The 19,850-nt window shown below is 44.9% G+C and overlaps 1 protein-coding gene across 3 annotated transcripts in view; it reads left to right on the plus strand.

Annotated features, from left to right (window-relative positions):
* The window catches only part of DOCK2 (dedicator of cytokinesis 2), a 464,436-nt gene that overhangs the window by 124,658 nt on the left and 319,928 nt on the right, over nt 1–19,850 (plus strand). The window lies entirely within an intron of this gene.

Raw genomic sequence — 19,850 nt, forward strand, 5'->3', positions numbered from 1 at the left:
GTAAGCTGTTGCATGTGAATGCTATTTATTGCTATGTGTCTGTTTTCAGTTTTGAATATAATTTCACGTTTTGATGACAGTAATGGCTCACTAAACTACACAATTGCAGTTAATGGAATTATTTTATGATAACATTAACTTGGCATCAGATCAAGATGGAAGAGAAAACCATCATCAAAGGGATATTGTCAAATAGTTACTTCTCTTTAATTTATGACCTATTTTATGCTGCAGTGGTGAGGGAGCTTGCAGCCTATTCCTCACAAACAGACATTGAGGGTGTTTTGTCAATGGTGAAGTGAGTTGTTGTTATAGCATGAAATTGTGTATATGCATGAGCTTTTCAGTAATCCTCTTTTTTCTTTGTCTATGCAAATATTGGCAAACATTTATTATGCACCTATTATTTGCTAGGGACCTGGTTAATTGGTAGGGGCTCTGAAATGAAGCCATCAGGCTAAGTCAAGTAGTGGCAAGATAGTGGGCCAGATAGACAGGTATGCTAGCAATCAGACACAGTTTACAGGGACAAGCAATGGTCAAAGGCATCCCACAACCATGGAAGCCTTCGAATGGTTCTCAGTGGTGAGGGCAGACACGTTTGACAAACTCACCTTACGAGGATAAATAATTCTCAGAGGAGGGAGGGGATGCTTTAAACTGGCATTGAAAGGTATTGAAATAGCCAGCCTGTTGGGAGCAAAGAGAATCCTGAATTCCTAGTACAGCATATGGCACAGAACTTCTCATTGCTTCTGCTACTCTTAGATACAGTCTGTTGAGCCCCTCTCTTGTGCGTGGCCCTGCATCACTTTCCTCTCTCCCTTACTGAGTACTCACAACCACCTGCGATGTTTAGGTGTCACTATGTTCATCATACAGCAGAGGAAATGGATGCCCGGAAAAGGACAGACCGTGACTTCAGGTCACAGAGCTGCCTGCTGGCCGAGATCCAGCACTCAAGCCCTCAAGCCTTGCTTCGTTGCACCATGCTGTTCCCACACTTGAAGAGCACGTGTGTGGAGTGCGGGTGAAATTGTTCTGGAGAGGTGAACTGAGGCTTGAGTGTGAAACACCTTGAATGCCAGAGCAAGGAGCTTCAGTTCATCCCCAGAGCTGGAGGTTTTGGTGCAGATGTTATGCTTTGTGCTTAGAGCACAGAGTGAACATCCTAGGGCGGGAGCATACAGATCATCAGGGTCAGGTGAAAGTATTAAAGTTTCTTACTGGGGTAGTGCTGTGGCGCAGTGGCTTAAAGCCCAAGTTTGCAGCACCAGCATCCCTTATGGATACTGGTTCAAGTCCCGGCTGCTCCACTTCCATTCCAGCTTTCTGCTATGGCCTGGGGAAGCAGTAGAAGATGGTCCAAGTCCTTGGGTCCCTGTACCCGTGTAGGAGAACCAGAATAAGCTCCTGGCTCCTGACTTCAGATGGGCACAGCTTCGGCCGTTGTGACCAATTGGGGAGTGAACCAGTGAATGGAAGATCTCTCTCTCTCTCTCTCTCTCTCTGCCTCTCTGTAACTCTGCCTTTCAAATAAATAAATCTTTAAAAAAAGTTTCTTTATTTTATCCAAAGTTGAAGAAGTTAAACCTTATAAACATTTAAGATAGTGTGTATGAATTTTATCTATAAATGAATGAGCAACTGGAGAGTCCTGCTTTTTTTTTTTTTTTTTTACAGGCAGAGTGGACAGTGAGAGAGAGATATAGAGAGAAAGGTCTTCCTTTGCCATTGGTTCACCCTCCAATGGCCGCCATGGCTGGTGTGCTGCGGCCGGCACACCGCGCTGATCTGATGGCAGGAGCCAGGTGCTTTTCCTGGTCTCCCATGGGGTACAGGGCCCAAGCACCTGGGCCATCCTCCACTACACTCCCTGGCCACAGCAGAGAGCTGGCCTGGAAGAGGGGCAACCAGGACAGAATCCGGCGCCCCGACCGGGACTAGAACCCGGTGTGCCGGCGCTGCAAGGCGGAGGATTAACCTAGCGAGCCACGGCGCCGACCAAATTTTGTTTCTAATAGGAGCAGTTGGGAAACTTGCTTTTGGCCGTGGGGAGCCATTGAAGATGTAAAGCAGGGGGTTTACATGGTTAGGTTAACATTTTTTCAAAGATGCTGAGAAAGAAAGGTTCGTAGGCTGAAGGTGGTATGGGAGAGGCAGAGGCTGTGGGTTGAGAGCAGCGGTGAGACTACTGCAGTAGTTCTGGCAGGATGGCCTGATGGAGGGTAGTCGCAGTGGGGCTGATGGAGAGTGAGGGAACAAGGTGAGGTTTACAGATGTAGGATTTCTAGATGTGAGATCAAATGTGGGAGTAGAGCTAAAGGACGGGTGCGTCAGCTGATCTAACAACAAACTTTCTGGTCTATTTGACCACACATTGCAGAAGCAAAGCCCATAATGGATACAGGAGAGAAGCTGGGTTTTATAGGGGATGTGATTTGGGACACATAAAGTTTGAGGTGTTTACTGGCATAGTCAGATGGAAATGTATGGCAGACACTTAGATACAGATTTGGAGTTCAGGAGAGTAGAGAATGAACATGGAGTTTTAGTAGAAATTGATCCAAAGGGTTATTTGAAGCTATTGCACAAGATGTGCAATGCTGTAAAACTCAGGATTAAAGCTGCGGAATTAACCCACTGAAGGGCAAAGGAAGAGTCCCGGTGAAGGCTGGGTCAGGCACATAGGAGAGAAAGCAGGAAGGATTGGCCTCACAGAAGCCAGGGAAGGAAGTATTTTAAGGAGGAACTGCCGGCAATATGGCTGCCCCGCAGTGAGGTCAAGGGGACTATAGGCTGATGGGAGGCGTGACATTCTGCCTTAGGAAGTCTTTTGGTGAATTAGCATGCCCTTTCCTAGAGCTTAGCATCCATCCTGTTACTATAATAACATACCTGAGGCTGGCCACCTTTATAAAGAAAGAGGTTCTGGAGGTTCGAGGATATGGCACCAGCACCAGCTTGGATCTGTTGAGGGCCTCCCGATGGATGACAGAAATGTGTGCTAAACAGTAAGCCAGAGAGGCCAAGAAGTGGCCAGGTGTGTCATTTTCTAACAACCCTCTGGTGAGCCTGAACTCAGGGCCCCAGGAGAGCTGTCCTAATCCGTTTCTAGGGCAGCATCCCCAGTGGCTGGAAACCTCTCACTAGGCCCCACCTCTCAAAGGCCCCACCACTCTCAGCACAGCCACGCTGAGGACCAAGTGTCCAAACACATGAACCCTTGAGGGTACGTTCATGTCATATCCCAACATATCACCAGCTTTCCTGCTCTCAGGTCTGGAGGACATCAGAGGAAGCAGAGGGCTCAGGGTTTGAAGTATGATTGATTTCTTCTCATCAGCACGTGTATTACCTGCCTTGGGTTTCCCAGGGTGGAATCCTAGCTGGCTTCCCCTCGCCTGTCCTTCAGGGGCTGGGCAAACTGTTCTGTACTCTGCTCAGAGCCAGGTGTAAGACACTGCTCTTGTCCCTTCCATTGTCCCTTTCAATGGCTTAGCATCTGTGCTCTAGGTAGTTAAGGAAAAAGCCATGGAGGACACAAGATATTCATTCTTCAGAAGCAGTTGACAGTTTTCTTGTCTTGTTAACTCCTTGTTAGGAGTCGAAGCTGGCTTGCTGGCACAGTTCTTGCCTGAGCACAAAAACTGCTGTTTCTGTCCAATGCCCACCAGACTTCCAGCTCCTCAGAAAATGACTTTGGTGGGAGAGTCTTTTACTGAATAAATATGTAGATTCAGGACATGTGTTTGCAAATCTCTTGTAAGTAAATATGAACATGCAGGGCAGGATGGATATAGTTTGCCAGAGGGGTGAAATTCACCAAGCTAACAAGATTGCCAGGGATGACGAACTGAATTAGGATAACGAGATGTACTTTGTGATCCACTTTAAATGCGCTTGAGGCAGGCATCACTCCGAAGTGGATTTGTTTCCTTCATAGGAAATAACACATGGTTCAGGTGGGTTTGCTGCTTATTGTGTCTTTTGGGAAGAGGAGTGGAAAACTGCTAATGGCTTTAGTTATGAGACACATTCTGCGACTGTCCTTCCATCTCTAAACTTTTCCCTCTGTTTCCCAGTTCTGCTCTCCCAGTGTAGCCTGCTGCAGAGACACATTGATTGTATTCATTCATTCATCATGTCTAAGTGTTATTATTTGGCCACATTCTAAGCTGGGACACTCATGAACAAGTGTGACAGAATCCCTGCCTCATGCTGCCTTTGTAAGGTCACTTCAAAAAGTTCATGCAAAATAAAATTAAAAGATAAATTCATTTTGATGAAAAAATTGAGATTGATGCATACTAGCTTCAAAAATATCATGGAAAATACATGTTAAAAAAAAAACCCTATACATAGATTTCACCAATGTTTGTACCTGGATAAGCTTATCTTTTAAATCTATTTTCTATGAATTTTAAAATTACCTTGTATAACTCTGGGAGAGAAAGAAAAAAACCACATAATTGCAAACTGTGATAAATATCAATAAGGGAAACTGGCAAGTACAATCATTTCATGGGGTAGTGTTTCCAGGAAACCAGCCCCTAACCCATGCCAAAATCAATGATGAGCACGTCCCTTCCATAAAATGGCATAGTATTTGCTTATAACCTATGCACGTCCGCCTATATACTTTAAATCATCTCTAATTACTTGTAATCCCTAATACACTGGAAATGCTGTGTAAATAGTTGTTATATTGCATTATTTAGGCAACAATTACAAGCAAAAAACCTTTATGCGTGTTCAGAACAAACATAATTGTTATTTTTCTGCTTTTTTTTTATCTGTGGTTATAGGGTTCCACAGACGAGGCGGACTGTGGTTGACACAGGTGTTGCAACACAGTGTTAGGGAGGGGCTGCTCTGAATTCGAATCCAGTGGCTGACTGTGTGCACTAACTTCACCTCTGTGCCTGAGTTTCTTTGTCTCAAGTGGGGATCACCTCAAGGTTGTCGCAAGGACTCTGAGGAAGTGCTGACAAGCTGAGCTGAGGGGAAGTCTGAGCAGGTGTTCTCCAATAAGAATGGGCTTGGTGTCTTTTAGAAGGGGAGTGAATTCGGCAGGCGGCAGAGCCTTTGGACAAGGATTATTCTAAGTGTGCTGTGAAGTCCTGGGAAGTCACATGCCATCAGAATGGGTGTACGTGTGTCTGCTAACTCCTGCAGCCTCTGATTAGTCTGTATATGATATACCTGACATAGCAGTCCTTTCTTTAAATGGAGGGGAAAGACATAGCCTTCCTTGAGTCACTGTGTAAACCCTGTAGTTCCTCCTGCCATCTCTCAACTCAGCTTAAGGATATTGGCTTACAATCACAATATTTACTATTTTTACAGTCACTTATTTCAGCCATCATGAATTTTGGGTTCCAGTTTGGGGGAAAGTTTTTTTTCTTTTTTCTTTTTTTTTTTTTTAAGTTATGTGATTGTAGTACCATCTCAATTGTCCTTTGATGTATGGATCTAAAGACCCATATTACCCAAAGTAGCAGATACTGTCCAAGTCCTTTGTGTGATCATGAAGCGCGCTCTGCAGAGGTGTATTCTTCTGTAAGATACAATTTCCTCTTTTTGCATTTTTTTTAAATTTGAGAGATGAAGAGAAGAGAGATCTCCCATCTGTTGTTTCCCTAAATGGCCACTGCAGCTGGGGCCAAAACCAGGAGTCAAGAAATGGCTAGAATGATCCGTGCTGGATAGAACTAGTGCTGCATGCTGGGCTTTGGATTTTTATTGAAGATGCTTTATATCAGCTTGCTGAAGTCCCTTTTATTAGTAATCTGATAATGATGTTGATCTTGAAGAGGTCATAGGTCATAGGTCATAGGTGATGACTAATGTTTTGAATTTGTTTCTACCACCCACCTACCCTACCACCCTGCAGCCTGAGCCATCTTTCTGCAGTTCTGATTGAATCAGACTTCTCTCTTTAAAATCTTCTAATTTCTTTTCATTGTTCTTTTTTTCTTCTTAAAATGATTCATTTATGTATTGGAAAGTCAGAGTTACACACAGAGAGAAGGAGAGGCAGAGAGAGAGAGAGAGAAAGGTCTTCCATCCTCTGGTTCATTCCCTAATTTGCCACAATGGGCAGAGCTGCGCCAGGAGCAAGGAGCTTCCTCTGGGTCTCCCATGTGGGTGCAGGGGCCCAAGGACTTGGGTCATCTTCTACTGCTTTCCCAGGCCACAGCAGAGAGCGCATCGGACGTGGAGTAGTTGGGACTCGAACCAACGCCCATGTAGGATGCTGGCACTGCAGGTGGTGACTTTACCTACTATGCCACAGAGTGCGCCCCTTCACTGTTCTTAAGATGAAGACAAAACAGAATGTGGCCTGCGAGGGTCTACTGCTCTGGCCCTTGAGGCCCCTCCAGGCTCCTTTCACCTGATTTCCCCTACGCTCTCTCCACTCTAGATTCCAAGCCTTCAGGTTCTCTCAGCTCCTTTCTACGGCCTGTGCTGTTGTTCCTGCAACCTGGACAGCCCTTCCCTTTCCTCTTCACCCGGTTTACTCTTACTCACCTTTCTTATGTCACCTCAAGTGACTTATAGTGCTCCTTGGGCACTATATCCCTATGTTTTCTGGCTGGGATGTTTCCTCATTGCCTACATGTTTTTTTTTTTTTTTTTTGTTAATTTATTTTATTTGCTTGAAAGGCAGAGTGACAGAGAGAGAGGGAGATACAGCGAGAGAAATATCTTTCACCTGCTGGTTCGCTCCCCAAATGGCCACAATGGTGGTGGCTGAGCCAGTCTGAAGCCAGGAGCCTGAACTCCATCTGGGTTTCTCACATGGGTGGCAGGGGCCTACAGACTGTGGCCACTTTTTTCTTCTTTCCCAGGAGCATTAGCAAGGATTTGAAATGGAAGTGGAGTAGCCAGGACTTGAACTGACACTCTGATAGGGGATGCCAGTGACGCAGGATTTGGTTTAACAGGCTGCACCACAATGCCAGTTCCCTTTTTGTCTTTGAAGTACATGTCACAGATGCTGTTTTATGTGTTATTTATCCTTGTAAACTCCTTGATAGCACAGTGATGGACATGTAATAGGTGCTCAACGATTCTTTGTGGGTTGAATAAATCATCTTATGGAAATCCTAAGCCTCCCCCACCCCAGTTTGAGCCAACTGAAGACTGCACTTCTCCCAGATTTTATGGACCCCATGGTTTTGTAGTTTTCCTTCCTCATCCCCCATGGCTTGCTTCCCAGGATAACTTGATTGCTTTCTTGATTTGGTCTCAGGCCAGGTACACACAGTCGGGTCAGCAAGGTCTAGTAACTAAGATGCAATACAGGATTTTAAAGCTAACCTGTTTGGGTCAGGGGCCATCTTATTTTATCAGTATTTCCTTTTTTGATATGATTTAATGTAAGCTAGAGCCATGGTCATAAACATGAGGACATGGCCTCTCATAAACCCTAGAAGTCAAAACAGACCCTGTTCGGGATTCTGCCTTGCTTACACTGCCATCTTGCAAGCATTGCATGCTTGATCTTCTGAGTCAGGGCTATTGCTAACCTCCTACCCCCACCCCTTGCACACACAAACTTTAGAAGATATCCATAGGTAGCAGGCATGCGTACTTTGTATTTAGTTCACAGATAGTCTCAGGCAGAAATCTAATGATCGTAAACAGCTTTCCACTACGTGGATGTTTCTCGCCATTTTTGGAATTCTTTCAGAGAATTCCAGCTTCTAAAGGCCTTTAACTCAGCATTTATTCTTTCTGACATGCAGCAACTGCAGGTTATATACCTGTTCCGTGCCTACTGGGCCATAAGACTTGGTTCCTTTTTATAAGCGCCTGAGTTGATCGTGCAAGTTTCTATTTCTCTCTCTCTCTTTTTTTTAAAGATTTATTTATTTTCATTTGGATGTCAGAGTTACACATTGAGAGAAGGAGAGGCAGAGAGAGAGAAAGGTCTTGCATTCACTGGTTCACTCCCCTGTTGACTGCAATGGCCGGAGCTGCACCAATCCGAAGCCAGGAGCCAGGAGCTTCATCTCAGTCTCCCACACGGGTGCAGGGGCCCAAGGACTTGGGCCATCCTTTACTGATTTCCCAGGTCATAGCAGAGAGCTGGATTGGAAATGGAACAGCTGGGACTTGAACTGGCGCCCATATGGGATGCTGGCACTGCATGCCAGGGCTTTAACCCGCAATGTCAGCCCCTGTAAGTTTCTATTTCAAAATGAGTTGAAATATTTATCCTAGTGGTAGAGGTTTGGTTTACATTAGCAATCAGGTGTTTGTCCAACATGTAGTCATTGAGTAGCCCGTCTGGTCAGTGCTGAAATTAGAACAATGAATTAGATGGACTCAGGCCCAATCTTCATGGAATTTTTAGTCTGGTGGGCAAGAGTCATTAAGCAGATAATTGTGGGGTGCATGTGCTATCGAGGGGAGATGAGGGGAGGTGCTCTCAGAGCATGCAGTAAAGAGACCAAGTCTCAGGGGGACTTCTCAGAGGAAGCCGTCCAAGTTGTGACCTGAATGATAAGTAGGAGTTGGCAAGTGAAAAGAAGGGTGTAATAGCTGAAAATACAGCCTGAGGGAGTTCTTTGAGACTGGTGAGAGCCTGACCCAGTTGAACTATAGAAAGTCCAGGATGGCTGGAATTTAGTGATCAAGGGACAGAGTGGCTGGAGACTGATTAGAAGTGTAGGGAGGACCTTGAAGATCTCTGATATATGGACGTTATCCTGGGGGAAATGGGAAGCTATTAAACAATTTTAAACAGGAAAATGCTGTATCATATTCATATTTGTATTTCTTAAAAGATGCCTCTGTTGAGTAGAAAATGAATTACAAGGGGGGCAAGAGTGAGAAAGAAAGACCATTTCAGAGACCCGTACACGTGAGTGGTGATGGAGACTTGGAGGACCTTGGTGCTATTGGAGAGGAGTAAATGGCTTGGGCAGCTGGAATTAATTGGCCCTGATGATTGATTGACATCCATATTCTTCATGATCTTCCCCTTCTTACTCCAGGACTCTGAAGTGGGCATCTCTGGAGCCCTGTCCTGTGCCTGGCAACTCTGGAGGGTGAACAGGCATATTCTTGCTCAATCCACATGTTCTATCTGATTCTTTGACAATAGTGGCAATTAAAAATCCTGGGAGCTGGCCTCAATGGTAACATGGCCCACTTACAGAAGAGGGAACCAGGGCCCAGAGTAGGGTGACTTGCTAAAGGTCGCAACCTTTGTTAATGCTGGAGCTTGTCCAGAAGGTGGTGGTGCAGACCCTGGCCATTGCACTCTCTGTCACAATGCCTTCTGCTGGCAGCCCGGCCCTCAGCCATCCTGCTACTCAAGCAAGAGCTCTGGGTGTGTTGAGCTCAACACTTGCCCCATGTCCCAGGTTGCAGAACACAGAGTTTTACAGCATGTGCATTAAAAAAAAAAACAAAAAAAACAAAAAAAACTGACACCATTCGTAAGGCAAATGTTAAAGATGCTATTTAACGACACACACCAAATGTCAGGGCTCTCAGTGGAATGCAGCAGGAAGCTTGGGGTTAATTATCCTTCTTGGGAGCCATGGACCCAAAAGACAAAGTTGGGATGCTCTTGACATGACCACAATTTAAAGTAATAATAACTTGACATTTCTGAGAGAATCGTCTTTCTACCAGCAGCCCATGCCAGAAAGCAGGAGGCAGGTGAAAAATGAGCACCTCGATGCCGTGATTGTAAGGGAAACTGTCTCCAGTTGTGTGACCTTTGGTTAGATGCCCTGGTTCTCATGGTGAGAGTGGGAAAAGTCAGGAAAGATATTGGGGTATAGCTCTCTTTTAAAAATTAAATGTAACATTTGTTTAAAAATCAGAATATAATATAAAGTATATAATAGTACAGTTGGAACACACACTTTTCCAAGATGCCACATGTACATTTTCAGGTTTACATTAGTTGTGTATTTGCGTTTGTGTGTAATCATTCTGCACTTTTTTTTGTCACTTAAGGAATCATGGAACCTCCTAGGTAATTACAAAAAAGAAAAAAAAAAAAAACTAAACAAAGAAGTAGAAAAAAACAAAAGCAGTCAAAACTTAACTTCTTCTTAGTGCCCAAACATTTAGACCAACTAGAGAAAAACCTAGGAAGATGCTGGTGAATATTAACTTTTCTTTCAAGTAGATGATGCAATCTATATTTTTCTCTGTATGTGTTAGAAGCATAGAAGAGAGTACGTGTGTGTTTCTATCCTTAGGAACATTGTTTTGGGAGCATTCAATTTCTAATTATATTGGAAGGAAAAAAAAAACCTGACTGCCATTTTTCATGTTAATGGAGAAATTTACTTAAGTGCAGAATTATGCAGCTTAGTTGTTCTTGCCAAATTACATAAAGTCTGCAGCTCCTCTCGGAGGAATGAAGGATGGCACGGGCCACGCGTCACACTCTATTCATAACTTAGGAGTTCTTTTCAAGGCTTTTGCCTGCATCTTATTACCTACTTACTATTAATTTATTACACAGGCTTGCCATAATTTAAAAGTAAAGTGAATGTTTTAGATGGGTTGTTTTTCTTTCACTTCTTCCATATTGTTAACTTCTAGTATTTTTATTTAGACTGTTTACACTTCCACCTGAGGTCGTTTTTCTTCAGTGATCATATTAATTTTTATGTGTTTGTTCTAGACATTTTTCAAAATAGGATCCATCCTTGTCTAGTCCTTGTTCTTCCCTCTCATCCACAAATCATTCCACCCTGGGGCTATTTACAGGAAGAAAGACTGTTTAGTGAAACCTCTTTGTGGTTTGCCCGAAGGGATGATCCCTCCTTAAATGTCAGACTCTGGATAAATAACAGCTCAAGTAGAAATAATTTTGTCATTGACAAAAGAATTGGCACCAGGAGCTGGTCTGAGCCCTGCCTATGGGCCGTTGGTGGTATTGAAAGCAAGAAAGCCTTCCTGGAGTTCTCTTTGGCTGTGAGGGCTGCTTGCCAGTTCACACTGGCAACACGGTAGCCATCCTCACCTTCCTAACATATTAGGGTTTATTCCTCTCCTGACAGCCTCTTTTCATTTCAGATTCGTTGCCCACTGTTGGGTGAGACCGTTAACTCTAAGTTTGTCGTCGTGTTGAAATGTTGTATTTCAATCAGCAATTCCTTATTTATTTCAGGTCCATAGACTTGGTGACAGGGGAAAGGATGGGAATGGTGATGGTGTCCATGTAGGAAAGAGGGGAATCAGGATGAGGACCCTCTCTTTCCCAAGTCCTTTGCAGGCATATTGCATTGACTTAAATGGACCTGCTGAGTGCACTGAAGGGTTTTGTTCTATAAGGAGGATCAATACATGCAAGGATTATTTTCAGACAGTGAGACTCAGCCACTGGTGTAGCCACAATTATTCTTCATCCCAGGCAGAGTGACAGAGAGAAAGAGAAAGGGGGAGGTGGGGAGGGAGGAGAGAAAGTACACTTGACTCCTTGGCTCTGGCTTTAAAGTATTGTGATTTTCCCAGAGTAATAACTCTTCTGAAGCCAGGAAAGGCTCAATGGTTCTTTTTTGTAACGTTGCTAATTTACACCTGTCCTAATAAAGCAAATTGTTAGCTCAGAGGTAGGAACACCAGCCAAGTCACCTTGGATTTAGAGCTTGAATAGAAAAAGGTTGGAGCCAGCCTGCTAGCTTCCCTCCAAGAGTCCAGTAATATCATCCCCTGAGCAAATGATATTTCCCCACCCACCTGTTTGCACCAGCTCCTGGCAACTGGCTCTTAGTGTACTCTGTTCCCTGGAGGGAGCAGCGCCTCGAGCTTAACGGGTGAAATCCAGAGCCAGGTACTTCCGGCTTCCAATTTTGGCTCTATCATCTATTAATTGAGTGACCTTGAGCAAATTCTGCTATTTAGCTAAGCCTCCCTTTTCTTTTTAAAGCCTGCCTTTTCTAATTCATTGAATGGTGATAACACCAACAACACAGGTTCCTATATGGGTAAAAAAGAAACAGGTATTTACAGAGCCGTTAGCACAGTGTCTTGTGGGTAGCAAATGCTTCATAAGCAGCAGTAGCAGCAGCAATTTTAGTAGTAAAGGTAATAATAATATAGGCTGTGTTCCTGAAAATGACCATTAACACCATCTTTGAGAGTGTACTTGGGTGGTTTAGGATGAGGAGAACTGTGTTGGATTTTGGATTCTTAAGACATCTCAATACAACCACAATGAATGTGCTGAGGTTCATTTATTCAGTGATTTATCATTTGTTGGTCTACTTGTTTATCACTCACTTTTGATGTTGCAGGCCTGTTGCTAGACATGGGGATATTATGACAGACAGGTTTGATCTCTGTGTGGAGCTTACGCTGTGGTGGAGACAAATCAGTGATGATAAAGGATGAGGTACTATGACAGGGACGTCTTAGCAGCTGTGACAGTCTGAATTAACAGTGTGTGGAGCGTGTATCATCCATCTAAGAAAGTTCCCTACATAAGTGCCGTCCTTAAGAACCTGGTATCATATTTGATGCACAAAGGTATCAGTTTGTGCAGTGAGGTGGCAAAATAGTGTGATGACCTCATTGTTTGAGTAACTTTGCTCCATTCCACTTGAGATCAGGGAATCATTTAAAATAGATTTTTCATTTCTAAAAGCTTTCCATTAATCTGGTCTCACTTCCAGGCTGTTGTGAAGTGAGTCAGGTGTGTGTTTTGCCAAGAGCAAATTCAGGAAAAGATGTGATGGGGTGAGGGAGACACAGGGGCTGAGCCCAGAGCTAAACTTGCAGTGTCTTTCTGGACTGCTGGGGAGGAAGGAACGAGGTGGGGAGGGCATATTGTGCTGGGTGGTGGCGTGGGAGGGGTAGGCACGGAGGGCAGAGAGGTGTCACCAAATCTAGGTGATAAACCTGGGTCACTGTATTTCCAGAGACCTGTTCCTTCCCAGGCTTCTTGCTTATGCCTCTAAAGGTTTTATTTCTTCTTTCTCATATGCAAAATGTAGATAATAATAGCCTCTGTCAAATGAGCTAATCCGAGAGAAGAGCTTAGCACAGTGCCTGACCCTTAAGAAAGTGTTCGGTCATAAATTTAAGCTTTTATGTTTCCATTGTCCCCACCACATTTTCCTTCTAAGTTCTTTGATTCATGTTCATCTCCCATACAGTGCATGGGCCATAGTAAGCGCTGAGTAAAAGGTAGTTGTCTCTTGCTCCTTAAGATTCAGGAAAGATCCAGAAGAAAAACTGGATATAATTGAAAGCGTTTGTTTATTAATCCTGAGATTAATAATCTGTGTGAGTTCTTGCCATGTATTCAGAGAAGAATTCTGAATACTGTCTCAAATAGACCAGACAACTTGGTAAGTTTTAAGGGTTTTATTCAGTGAGAGAAGTGCATAGGAGAGTGAGGGCTTTATCTAATGGAAAAAGAAAAGTCTAGTAGCTAAGTTAGGGTCTATACCATGCAGAGAGCAGGCCAGGAGCCAGCCATGTGCAGCAAACATGCAGGCAGGAAAGCAGGGAGTGGGTGGCCCGAAGGCCATGCACCTCAAAGGCATGGGCAGCAAGGGCAACAAAGGGCAATAATGGTGAAAAAAGAGAAAAAGGGCCCCGCCCAACATGTTCCAGGCCTTTTATCTACTTCCAAAGGAGTGTGGTTGGCTGGTGGGCATACAGGTCAGGTCAGGTAGGGGCATGAGATCACACAGGGGCAGGGTGAAAGCGTGGCCTTCCAGCTCACAAATCTAATCCATCTTATCCTATCTGCCTGCCTACATTATGATGTCCTAATAACTAACATTTATTAATTGTTGAGTATAAACAAGACACTGTGCTAATTGCCTCGCATGTATTATTTCATTTTTAGAACAACCTTTTAGGGCTACTACCATTTTACTAAAGGGGAAAACTGAACCTTAGAAAGATGAAATAACTTAACCAAAGTTACCCAGCTAATAAATGAGAGAGCAGGGAGTGGGATCCAGGCCATGGGACTTAAACGTCTACATTGTAAGAGGCAGGGGAGCCTGTGGAGTGTGGCTCAGAGGAACTGGAAGTAGACAAGATACAGGAAATAAAAGGCGGCCAGGAAACCCTCTACCCCTCCATGTAAAGCAAGTCGCCCACTTGCTTTCTACAGCGTGTAGCTCTGTAGTTCGATTCTGCTCCCCTGGGCTGCTGGCGTGAGGTTGGCATCTCGGTTTCAGGCTGAGGCTTTGTGTACCTGCACAGAAGAGGTGGCGCAAAGCATCGTGCACACCATATGGGGCTCCGTTTGCATTTAGTGAGTGCTCAGCTGTGTGCAGTGTCTCCTTAATGAATCACATGCAGGCCGAGCACGGCTATATTTATCCAAGCCCTGGGAGCTGGAGTCTGCCTGTGGTCGGACTCGCATGCCCCAGAACAGTAGCTCGCAGGTTGTTCCAGTTTTCCTTGTGGTCAGGGCCTCAGGGCCCTTCAATAATTTGTTCCCTGGCAGAATCAGCTGGTTTGCGAAGTACCTTTCTAGGCGTTCTAGGCCAGAAAAAAAACATTGCCCTCCTGGAGCTCCAACACAGACCAAGCGCTAAAAAAGGAGTGGAATCTGCTGTGCCCTTCATTTCAAGGCCATGCTTCAAGCATCACAGACACACAAAGCGTTATTTTTCCTGTTCTTTTCATGCTTCTGAGGGGAGGCCTCATAATGCTTAATTGCTCACCTATCAGCAGGTTATTTCTTCCATATAATCAAAAACCCTTATGTATTTTTTTCCTTAGTCACTCATTGCTCAAAATATCCCTTTTACTTCTTTAAACTCAGATGAGAGAGTTTACCGAAGTGGTCACTTCAGTGCTCAGGAATCACCAATAGTGAGAATTACCAGGGGTAGGTGTTTAGTGTCTCCATTCAGATGCCACTTGGGGTGCCCCTGTCTCATACTGGAGAGCCCGAGTCCCAGCTCAGCATCTGATTCCAACTTCCTGCTACTGAACACTCTGGGGGACAGCAGCTGATGGTTAAGGAACCTGGGTTTCTGCCTCTCACATGGGAGATCTGGATTGAGTTCTAGGCTCCTGACTTCTGCCTGGCATAGTCCTGGCTGTTGTAGGTGTTTGGAGAGTGAACTAGCAGATCAAAGATATCTCTGTCTCTTTCTGCCTATTAAAAATAAAAGCTGATAATTCAACATTTAAAGAACAATTTAAAAGAAAGAATTACCAGTATTTACTTATATTAAGCACTTGAATGTCATTAACTTCTTTTATCAGCTGGAAGTAACCATTTATATGAGCATTGCATCTTCCTTTTATCAATAAAGGAAATATGATTCCAAAAAAGTCCTTTGTCTGAGACTGCACTAACAGTATGAGTATATGGAGGCATCTGGCTTGATAGCAAAGCCATCTGCATTCAGTATCTCCTTTTGTACTAAATTCTTTCTTTTCTGGGCATTCCCAGCCAGTCCCTGGCTTAAAAGGAAATGTAAATATTTTCCCTCTCCACCTGGAATTGCTTCTTGTCCTTTATGAAACCTAGACAAGTGCAGAATGCATTTTCATCTCTGGATTCCAGGATGTTAAGGAGTTTAACTTGTGACCATGAATAACAGGGAACAAACTACATTCCCACTGAGGCAGAAGCCCCTGACATTGGCCCCATGTGTTTTGTATTATCTGCTTTCCCCGGTTAGTCTCAGAATATAAAAGGAGAAGAATGCTGACTTCTGGGTTGAGCTGTGTCATGGTACAGTCTGTGACTTAGAGCAAATCTCACCTCTCCTGCTGGAGCAAATTAAATTCAGATTCCTGCAAACTTTACAAGTGGGTGGAGAGTCCTGGCTTGCTCATACGTGGTGTAAAGGTCTCTTTTCTTTCCCACCTCAGGAAAATAATATTGAAAAGATGATGAAGTCAACTTGCTTTCCCACTCTGACCCTCAGTTTCTTCCTCTGTGCAAGAGAACATGGACCAGGTCTTCCCAACGATTCCTGATTTTAAATCCCAGTCTCTGCAGGAAGAAGCTTGTTCCACTCTGTGACGTTTTAGCTAGACAGGGTCGTAAGGAAACTAACCAGGGCTAGTGTAGGCCAGAAGGGGAATTGGTTGTAAGGATATTTATGCAGCTCATAAAATTTAAAAAGAATTAAATAATCAGACACAGAGAGATGCAGACCAGGGCAGCCTCAGGGATCACTTTAGCTACAGTTCATGAACATTCTCCTGGGAGTGCTGCCATGAAGATGACTCCAAAAAAAAAAACCTAATTTTTATGTTTCTCTGTTAAAAATGACAAATTCCAGGGAGAGCAAGAATTGCCACAGGTTTATTTAATTATATGGGGGGTGGGCTGGGGCTGAATAGGTTACCAACAGAAAAGTGTGGCTGGAGCCCATCCTTGTGGGTGGTGAAGGTGGTGCCTGTGAGAATGCCCTGGGCAGAACCACCCCCACCACACACATATGCAAATGAGGGGGCTGTACCCAAAAAGCCCATATGTATATAAACGTGTGGGCAGCCCTTACTCTGAGTATGGAGTATGGGTAAGAGAAAATGTGCAGGCTCAATACGTGGGATTTTCAAAAAATTCAAGGAACATGAATATTATGAAATAGCTGTGCATAGATTTCAGATTTCTTTTGCACAAAAAGAAAGTTTTCTTTTTGTTAGAGAGAGAGAGAGAGAGGGAGAACACTCCCATGCATTGGTTCACTGAAATGCCTGCAGCAATCATGCATTGGTTCACTGAAATGCCTGCAGCAATCAGGGCTGCGCCAGTCTGAAATCAGAGCTGGGAACTCAGTTGAGGTTTCTCACCTGGGTGACAGAGACTCAACTGCTTGAACCATGACCTGCTGCCTCCTAGGGTCTGCATTACCAGGAAACTGGACTCAGGAGCAGAACCGGGACATGGACCCAGGCACTCCAGTATGGGATGCCAACATTCCAACCAGTGCCTTGACCGCTAGGCTACACACCAGCCTCATAAACTTGCGTCTTAATTTCGTTTTTCCCACATGCCTTTTTGTAGTATCCCCGTACTACTTTAGACCAGTAACAGCCATTGTGACTGAACGCATTAAACATTTTAGGCAGCAGTGGGCAGTGGAACAAGTAAAGGATTTCTGGGCAAAAGGCTTGAGGAAGGGCCTCCTGTTAGGTAGAGCCAGTGGCCATGGGTACGAAGTAAAACAAACAGCACCATCTCACCTTACAAGGAAGTCAACCACTGCTGTTTGAGTTAAGAGCCTGTCTTCTCTTCCCGGTCAAGTGTAGGATGCAACTCTGGTCCTGTCTTTGGCACTGTGATGGAAATTGAGCGAGGTTTAACCCCTTGAGAGCTTTCTATGTCCTTTCTTCATGGGGATAATAGCAGAACAGCACTCAGACTTCTGCAGTTAACAGGAACAAGCTTGCAGCTCACACTTCCCGGAGAGGGGCCAAGTGCTGGGCTTACCCCTTCGGCCGTGAGCTGGTCTCTTCACGGTCCTTCAGCACAGTAGCGACAGCCTGCATGTTGTAGATGAGGAATGAAGGCTTATAGAACTTTAGAGTCAGTAAAGTACAGAGTGAGGTGATATGCAAATAGATTGACAGGATGAGCTCCAGGTTCCTATCCTGGCCCTGACACACCATGGTGTGGTGCCCTAATGCAGATTGCTTAAGCTTTGTTAACATGCAAAATGGGCATGTGCTAGGTGCTGCCTCATGGTGTGGTGGTGAGTGTGGCCTGTAATATATTTCCGAGCAGTACCTGGGCTTGGGCTTGGGAATGCTCTCTAGTGTTTGCTGTTATTTATTAATAGTCAGTCTAGGTTGTACAGGATAGAGCTGATGGGGAGTGAGCCAGCAGGTGGAAGCTATCTGAATGCCTGTCCATCCCTCTCTTTGTCTCTTTCTCTCTGCCTCTCACATAAATAAATAAATACAAATTTAAAAACAAGTTTTGAAGAGCCAAGATTTGAATCCAGAGCTGATTAACTCTGCAATTCACAGTGTCCTGCAAGGAGTCTCTGTAGCAGTAGAACAAGGAGATTTAGGGAGGAGTCATATAAGGGGCAGGGAGGAGTCGGTTGGTATATGGTATGTGTGTGGCAGTATAGAGCATGCTACGGGAGAGAATTAAGGAACCTGGGGCCAGCATTGTGGCACAGCAAGTTAAGCTACTTGTGATATCACCTGTATCCAACATCAGAGCACCTGTTTGAGTCTTGGATGTTCTGCTCCTTGCTAATGCACCTGGGAAAGCAGTGGAGGATGGTCCAATTGCTTGACCCATGCCACCCACGTGGGAGACCTGGAGTTCCTGGTTCCTGGCTTTGTCCTGGTCTAGCCCCAGTGATTGTGAACATTTGGGGAGGAAACCAAAGGATGGAAGACCCTCCCCCCAGTTCTGCCTTTCAAATAAATAAATCTTTTTTTAAAATTTTTTTATTACTTATTTGACAGATAGAGTTAGATGGTGAGAGTGACAGAGAGAAAGCTCTTCCCTCTGTTGGTTTACTCCCCAAATGGCTGCTACGACCAGTGCTGCGCCGATCCGAAGCCAGGAGCCAGGTGCTTCTTCCTGGTCTCCCACACGGGTGCAGGGGTCCAAGCACTTGGGCCATCCTCCACTGCCCTCCTGGGCCACAGCAGAGAGCAGGAGTGGAAGAGGAGCAACCGGGACTAGAACCCGGCGCCCACATGGGATGCCGGCGTCACAGGCGGATGATTAACCAAGTGAGCCATGGCGCTGGCCTCAATAAATCTTTTTTTAAAACTTCTCTTTTAAGGCAAAGGATAACTTTTTAAAAAAGATTATTTATTTATTTGAAAGAGTTACACAGAGAGAGAAGGATAGGCAGAGAGAGAGGTCTTCCGTCATCCACTGGCTCACTGCCAATTGGCCGCAACTGCAGAGCTGTGCCGATCCAAAGCCAGAAACCAGGAGCTTCTTCTGGGTCTCCCACACGGATGCAGGGGCCCAAGGACTATAGGCCATCCTCGACTGCTTTCCCAGGTCACAGCAGAGAGCTGGAATGCAAGTGGAGCAGCTGGGACTCAAACCGTGCCATATGGGATGCCAGCACTGCAGGCGGTGGCTTTACCCGATACACCGCAGTGCCAGCCCCTCAAATAAATAAATCTTTAAAAGAGAGAGGGAGAGAGACAGAGAATGAAAGAAAATAAAGGAAGCTGAGGCATGAGGCCATATCAGGACGCCTGGCTCTTCCCGCAGCCTTTTTTCTGTAACCCAGAAGAAGATGCCTGGAAGGTCAGCGGCTATCGAAAGTGCCCCTTAAACTTCCTTCTTGCAGAAGGCTTGAGGGAGGAGTTACTTGAGACCAGAAGGAGAGAAAGACACAATGGGGAAGGCGGAAGGAAAGTTCTGGAGAGATTGGGGCAGGGAGCCGGGAAGAAGAGGCAAGAAGGGGGAGGGCACGAATGGGACCTGACAGAGGTAGCGTGGAGGGGGCAGGGCACAGGTGGACATCCTGCAAGGCTTGTCAGGCCATATCTGAGGAGAGCACCTGTACCAAAGCCTGCTCCCAGAGGTGGTGGGTGGGTGAGGCTACCACTGGGATGCTGTCTCTATCTGAATCGGAGACAGGAGCACTAAGCTCTGTTTCACACTGGGTGCGGCAGATTAGGCCGTGGATATTTCACGGCTGGCGACAAAAGCTTGTTTGGAGAAGCTTTGGGCTGAACAACACTCCTAAGCCTGGGGAAGGGGTCGATAAGACTCAGAGACCTGATTTTATACAAGAGGATGGTTTCTATGCAATATTACATGTGTCAGAGGGACTTCAGAAAGTTTGTGAGGAAAATGGGATTAGAAGATAAATTTATTTTGGTGCATAAAATTTTGAAATCCATGCATAGTTATTTCATAATAAGCATTCTCCATGCAGTTTGAA

This window comes from Oryctolagus cuniculus, chromosome 6 (genome assembly GCF_964237555.1).
Source record: "Oryctolagus cuniculus chromosome 6, mOryCun1.1, whole genome shotgun sequence".
Classification (NCBI taxonomy): Eukaryota; Metazoa; Chordata; class Mammalia; order Lagomorpha; family Leporidae; genus Oryctolagus; species Oryctolagus cuniculus.